Raw genomic sequence first — 7,807 nt, forward strand, 5'->3', positions numbered from 1 at the left:
ATGTAAAATTACCGGTCTACCTTGCATGCATTTGTAGGGTTTAAAAGTGCAGCTTGGTATTTTTATTACAAGTACACCATCCATCCTAGTATGGAATAAATATCGATTACAAGACGTGCTCTTCCTTATTGCAATTTTGATGGTCAATGTAGTTACTTTCACATTTTTAATTTCCTATTTCTTACGCCTCGTGTTCCATTGTATCTCGGCGCCATGTCAATACTTGTCGAGTGCGGTGCCCACGTTCCACGCGAAAGGTAGCCGCGAGACGAGACGAGACGCGAGCGCGAGTAACGAGGATAATCAACGGACCCATAAGAAGCGGGTAGGTAATTCTGGAGGGGACAGGATGGGTGCGCCGGGAAATATGCTGGCATGACGTGTGTATAACGCCTCTGCACGTCTAATCTATTAACGCGAGTAATAGGGCATTAATTGGGCCATCAACCTGTTTCGCGTTTTCGAGAAAACGCGCCGCCAGGGCGCGCCACGAATGATCGGAGTCTCGACGATGCGCTGCATCCCAGAATCGACGGTGGCTTACTTTTTTTTTTCTTTCTTCCTTTTTTTCAATTATAAGACATTACGCGCTTATGGCCGTTGAGGCCACGATACAAGCAACGCAGCGTGAGCGCAGCGATTTACTCTCCGAAAAGATGAGAGGAGCGGATAGATCTTTATGAAGTAACGCGAGCAGCTACTTCCTGGATTGTCGCGACAATTTAAAGAGCATAAGGAAGAAAACGCGTGTCGAAAGGCTGGATGGAAAGACTGAATTGTCGACAAGTTTCACTATTTGAAATTAGAGGTATAATGAAAATAAGAGATGTAATGACGTTGCATCCATAAGATCAAAGTCATGCAAGAACGGAATCCGTTTACCGCATCTCACTTACGCAAGTACGAGTAAACGTTTTAATATTTTTCCTCCCTATCCGCCGTTATACAATAATATATATCGAATCTCTGACTTCAAAAATGATTACAATTAAAAATGTAATTTTTTAATTATACGTTAAAAAAATTAATCAAATAAAGGCTCTAATGAATGAATAAAAAAATTAAAAAGTAGCCTTTAAGAGCCGACACGAGTGGGTAACTATAAATTCTTTATTTAAAAGAGACACGTAGACGTTTCAATCCTAGTTTGGACCCTCTTCGGTATGAATAAATATATAAATCAACTTAACGATCACGTAAATTAATTATAAATATCACGAATATCGCAATAAGAATCATTAAAAGTAACAATATACAAGAGTTAATATGGTTGATATGCTCTCATGTTCACATCTTGTTATTGGTTGTTCATTAAATTCCAGTAAAATAAACAATTGAGGTTGATACACGATATCTGCGTGTATACATTAAAAATTTATACAAAATCGTGCCGTTCGAAAGCATTTTATTTCATTGACATTATTGTTTTATTACAATGAAAGAACAGATTGGCTGAAAGAAAAGAATGCAGCGTAACATTTTTCGATAAAAATTGGCTGCAGCAGCCAATTTTTTCTTTCAGTGTAGAAACTTAATTTTTTTAGTTGTATTATTTAAATTTTTAAGTAAGGAAGATGATATGTACCCGAATTTCTGAAATTAACCTTCGGAATTTTGCTAGACCTATCTCCCTACTGCCTGCGTGTGCGCCCGTTCACTTATAAGAGATCGAACGATCAGGTGATAATTCGAAACCGCTCCGTTTTCAAGTTCACCGAGGGTTTCGAGCGCAATCAATTAAAATGGATGATTCGCGTCTCATCGTAGAAACGCAACTAATCCGAGACGGTGATTTGCCGACGTTGCGTGCATCAACTGCATCCCGGGGAAAACGCCATATGCATCTGAGCTGTGGATGAGGAGAAGAGAGCGGGAGGAACGTGGTTATGTGTGTGGACAATATTCCGCTATGCGCCTCGTGCGTTTTTTACGAGGTGCAATTTCTGAAAATAGGTTTACGGTATCGCGCTCGTAGATCATTTTTCTCACGTAGAAGAACGGAAAGAGAGGGGGGGAGGGAGAGAGAGAGAGAGAGAGAGAGAGAGAGAGAGAGAGAGAAAGAGTTAACCGCTGGCTTTTCTATTAGATTATCGAACAATTGAATGACGGGGGCTACCATCGGGGCCTCGAGGATAAATAATGTCGAGGCCTATCATCAAGACGCTACGATGTAACGCTGATTATAACATTCACGGTGCCTGACCGACAACGCGAGTACATCGAAACCGACATATATTTGCAACGTATATCCGCGTCGGTTATAATCGACGCAGCCTAGGAAATAAGGTCGCAGTACCACCATTATCCACACTTTGCCCAGCACAACCACAATGAACGGAATTAACGCTTCTGCGAGAGACAGCGCAGTGCGGCTTTTGTGTAAACTCACGGTTTTGTTCTCATCAATTACATATTCGCATGGCTGATTGTCGTTTCTTCATTATCTTACGGTAAGTCAGCCATCAACGGACAGTCCTCAACCCATCTGATGCTCGTAGCTATTAGATACACCTCTCACGACTCGGCTGTTCATGAATTCTTATTTCGTGGCATCCTTTAGGACGGACAGCGGAAAATGAAAATTCCCGTGATGAGAGGAGGGACAATTGTAACGTAATATATACTAATGTTTAATCGTCAATCTTCAATAATTATCGATACGATTCCCACTATCTGGGGTATCGAGCCTCGAAAAAATTATCCACGTCCGAGGTTTTAAAAGATATCTTTGGAGTACATGAGAAGTGAGAAGAAAACAGGAAAGACATTTTCTTTATGCAAATATCTCGCGAACTTTGCCGTGAAATAAGATTCCAAGGTTTGAAATACCGCTAGGTAAAAGTAAAGGCGCAACGATCTTGTTTCTCGGAGTTATGGCGGACATTGATTAATCTCGTGGGAGTTCGCGGTGGATGGTACGGGGGAGAACGTTTCCAAATACTAAGGCGATAGGGTCGTACCATCCGACACAACGTCCCTTGTACTTGACATCGACCTGTCACGGCATAATTCCGTGTAAAAGAAAGAATGAGCGGAGAAAGATGATCGATTCAAAATCGACGGGCACGCGAACATTTGTCCCAAGAAAGAAAATCGAATTTAGCGCAATAATAATTCGTTTCCAGGTTAACGGCGCGCTATATCTGACATTTTATTACGGCCTTGGCCGAATATTATAATATTGATCACCACTGACTTAATTCTTCTCTCGGAACGTAAGATAAATCGTATTAACGTTTCCTGTAATTTCTTGTTATTAACTGCGCGATACAACATATCGCACAGACGTATTCGAAAAGTATGTTTACGTAATAATTTTCAGACTATTTTTCCGTTTGAGAGAGAGAAACTGCGTTTTACTTATTTCACATTCGACTACTTCGCGATTGCTGAGTAATTTTTCGCAAAAATAGAGCAACCGAATTAGAATGTTCTGAACAGAAAGAACAATTAGAAAAGGTCACGTCCGAGTATCTGGCTCCTGGCACATGAAGCTCGAAAAGATGTCGATAAGGCTGTATAGAAAGATAAAAGTACTAAATGTGGATCAGGCACTAGTTCCGGATCACTTTTCATATTTAAATAATTATAGTATTTTTATAGTATTAAACAATACATGTTACAAGATTCTTTAGCATTTGTTTTGTCTCTTTCAAGTAATAATTGAATTTAATTTACTAGGAACAGAGCTACACATTTTATTGAAGCTGTTAATAATTAAATGTGTGTTTAATTAACGTATATATATATTTTTTTTTAAAATTCAAAGTGTAATATCGTAAGAATTGCCCTATGGTCTTTATAGTAGGGAGTAAGTAGTATTAGATCTCATGGAAAAAAATCAACGTTATGCTCAGTTGAGATTAAATATGTCCGCGGGTGTTGTTTAATCGCCGTGTTACAAAAATATACTTTTATTGCGTATTACAAAAATATTGAAAAACTTGTCAAATCTTACAAATGATTGTTTTACAATAAATATCAAAATAGAATATAAATAGTACATGTCTATGTGCAAAAAGTGTTACTATTCATTATTCAATTGTTTTTTCTTTTTATTACTAAACGTTTAATTTTCATTAATTTTTAACTGTCACTAATTTTAAATAAACTCGAATGTGTTAAAATTGCATCATGATCCACAATTAGAACTAGGATGATAGTTTATCGTGAATTATAATTTCGTTATGTATATTACGACATGCATGCGCAAGTCATTTTTATTATTCTTACGGAATGTCGTAACGCCATCAAAAAGGATAAAGACAATTGTCATTACTTTAATTAGTTCAAATTAAAACATATAAAATTGTAACGAAATTGAATAAAATCATCCATAATGTAATCTTTATTGTGATCAACCATGACTGTTAAATACTTTATTAATAGTTCGATATTATTCTGAATAAAACAAATATGAATTTTTTTTAAAGAGTGATTCACAACTAGTGGTTTTATCCTATTATGTGTCGATGCACAATATACGGCCGCGCAAATTTCATGTATCTTCCACCTTAATTACGGCAAACCGACGTGATCGGTGCGCGAAATGTCAACCTTTTCGCTTATAATTACAACTGGTGTGCGCAGTGTAACGTTTTTACTTGTCCGTAAACTGTGCAGCAGCGCGTTTAGTCGAGCTTGCCTTTTTCTCGCGTGAACAAGCAACTCGCCGAGTGTTGTTGAGCCAATTTACCGTTTATCCGCTTACCTGTTCCTAACATTTCCTCAGACTGGACAGGATCATAGATTATCATGCTCTAAAACTTTATTTACTCTCTACGTCAATCGTACCAGATTTGAATTTGGAAAGAGATAAATAAGACCGCAGAGAGCCTGAATAAAAATACATCTTTAAACGCTCTATTACTGCCGCGATTTTTATATCTCAAATAAGCAAATAATCTCATGCAAGTAAATAACGCCTTAAAATGTTCGATTTCGGTTCGATTGGGTTCAATGAATGTAATGTATTTCACCGTTCTATTATTTTCTTATATAATTTACATCGTTTCTTTAATATTTAATTAGTATTTAAATGCACAGACATACTAAAATCATTCTTCGTCGAGTGAATGAAATCCTTCGAAATTTATGGGTATTCAAGTTTATTGAAAATTAGCGACAGTTCGAAAAATCGATGATAATTAAAAAAAATTAATGAAAATTAAACGTTTAGTATTCGTTAACGAGCGTTTCGTCAATTCGTTCTGAATCGAATCATTTTGACAAATAAGAACACCGCGTAGCGAAATGTTTCAAGCGCTGGGTTTATTTAACCAGCTTTTCCCCAGTGTGGAACTTCGATGTACCTAGCAAGAACGAGTGCACGAAGACCTCGGGACACTAACTCCTTACGTTTTCTCTCTCGCAATACAATGCAACCGACGAGATAATCGGCGGGCGGTACCCGCGAACGACGGCGCGATTATTCGCTGCTCCGTGGGAGTTCCCTGAATATTTAAACGACCGACACACCGTCGTCGCGTCCGTGACACGGTAGTACTTTCCTCTGCCTTTTTGCACGGTTTCGTGATCAACTTGTCGACGCATTGCTGCGTCGTATCGTATTCAGATTCCAGACGCATCTGACTTGTACAAGCACGAATGCGTCGCGAATCGACACACAGTGTTCTCTTTTAACTTCTTTTTTAATCCAATTAAGAGAGAGAGAGAGAGAGAGAGAGGGGGGGGGGACAATCACGTTCTTAGTTATTAGAGTAGAAATTAAAAAATATTACTTTTTATTGAAATAACTTTTGCTCCAGACACTGGCAAACTGTCTCTAATTTTTTTGTACTACTTTTAAATACAATTTCGGAATAATCGGTAATATGTTGCGTTTGCTTTACGACTTCCTTAAACTGTGCAATCAAAAAGGAGAAGAAACGCGCACTAAGTACATTCGATAATAATATTTTAGAAAGTGAGCAAGAATTCTATTCTTTAATCGTTAATACGTTATGAATACGCACGTATTGCGTCGTTAATACGCACATGCATTATAAATTATAACGCATACCGCGCGTGGGCCGCTGAATAGGAGAGAAGCTGACGCATCGGGTTTCAATCGCGCCACAAAACGAAAAATGGTGCATAAAACGTAGCGTCGTATAAGCCCAAATGATGAATATCCATGAGATTCGTTTAAGGGATTTGCATTCGCGCGCGGATCGAGTGAATATTAATTAATCTCACCGCCACGCTATATTTACGCGTACCTTATCGTACGTTACGCGTTCGTATTATTATTCCTTCGTTCCTTACAAAAACACACGTTTTTTTAATGGCACGTGATGTGGCACGAGTAAAATTAACGCTGAAGCATTGTACGCTTTTGTCCCATTATTGGATTGTTGCAGATTAAATATTACTTCTTTCAGTGTTATCAGCATATTGTTTATCAAGCGCGCAGAAGCAAGAAAAAGAAATGAAGCACAAAAAGGGATGCTGATATTGTTCTATAAGTAACAATTAAATATATATGTATTATTTCGAATTCAGAAATTTTCTAGCAATAAATTATAAAATGATTACCAAAAACCCGCGTTCTTCTTTTCAACTTATTTTCAATTCGAGCAACAATCTAAGACCTCAAAATTTACTTGAGATTAAATAACAATAAATAAAGGGCAAAGTAAGAGTCAGCACATTTCTTGAAAAAAGTCATACAGTTAAAAGAATAAATTACAAATAGAGAAAAGTTAAAATTCAAGAAAATATATAATAAAAAATAAAGAATAATGAAAACTCAGTTTAAATACAAATAAATTATATACGTTTCAGTTACCGGATTGTGAGCCCTCTTCAGACATTAACTTGTCGATTTAATTTTACTTTTCCCTATTTGTAATTTTATTCTTTTAATTGTATGACTTTTTTCAAGAAATGTCTTGACTCTTACTTTGCCCTTTATTTATCGTTATTTATTTTCTACAGGGAAGAGTCCTTCAATCTGTTAAATGTTACTTCAGATTGCAATTCCTTCCTTCGACGGAAGGAAGAAACGAGCGATTCGCTGGTGTGAAAGACTGGCGATTGTATTATGCGGTCGCCTGATTGTCGGTCTGCGAAATTACGCGAATCACCGTTATATAAACCGTCGCCGCGTTACATCGTGAACGACTACGTTGTAGAACAATGCGAGTTAATACGGCAATTAGCGCTGTCACCCGTAAACGGGCACGTGTGAAATGGCGGACACGTCGCGTGGATATCAATGGACCTCGATCACACCTTTCTTCCTCAAATTCTCCCCCGCGAGAGATTGGGAGATGCAAATTGGAGGGTTGTCGGGGGAGTGATTCATCTTCCTTCTCGATCGCGTCTTATTAATCGGCTGATTAACCCTCATTAGTATTAGGATTAGTTCCGCGGCACATTTTATGTAATAATTTCACCTTATCTCGATACAAGAACGATAAGAAGAAAACAAGCGCTCTACTGAAAACAAGTTTTTGTATGGACAAATATTTGTACTAGATACATTGAATTAAAAAAGAAAAAAAAAAAAAGAAAGAGATTTATATATTTGCCGGAAAAATCTTCTGACGTCAGAGTGCAAGAATAGTTCAATCGACTTTCATATCGCCTTCAAAAAATGCGGGAAACTGCATTGAAATATTTGGAACGTTGCCAGGTCGAAATTCATGACTAATTCGCCGTTCACCGCTTTGCTCGCAAAGCTGCCAAACTTGATAGCCACGGCAATTTATCGACCTAATAAAAACGCCATGGGTAGTCTTAAACATACATTAGTACTCGTCTGTATGTATATATATATATATATATATATATATATATATTG

The 7,807-nt window shown here is 37.5% G+C and overlaps 1 protein-coding gene across 4 annotated transcripts in view; it reads right to left on the reverse strand.

Annotated features, from left to right (window-relative positions):
* The window catches only part of LOC108756376 (microtubule-associated protein Jupiter), a 116,113-nt gene that overhangs the window by 20,756 nt on the left and 87,550 nt on the right, over positions 1–7,807 (reverse strand). The gene's annotated exons all lie outside the window — the stretch shown is intronic.

The sequence above is a fragment of the Trachymyrmex septentrionalis genome, unplaced genomic scaffold (assembly GCF_001594115.1).
Source record: "Trachymyrmex septentrionalis isolate Tsep2-gDNA-1 unplaced genomic scaffold, Tsep1.0 scaffold126, whole genome shotgun sequence".
Lineage (NCBI taxonomy): Eukaryota > Metazoa > Arthropoda > Insecta > Hymenoptera > Formicidae > Trachymyrmex > Trachymyrmex septentrionalis.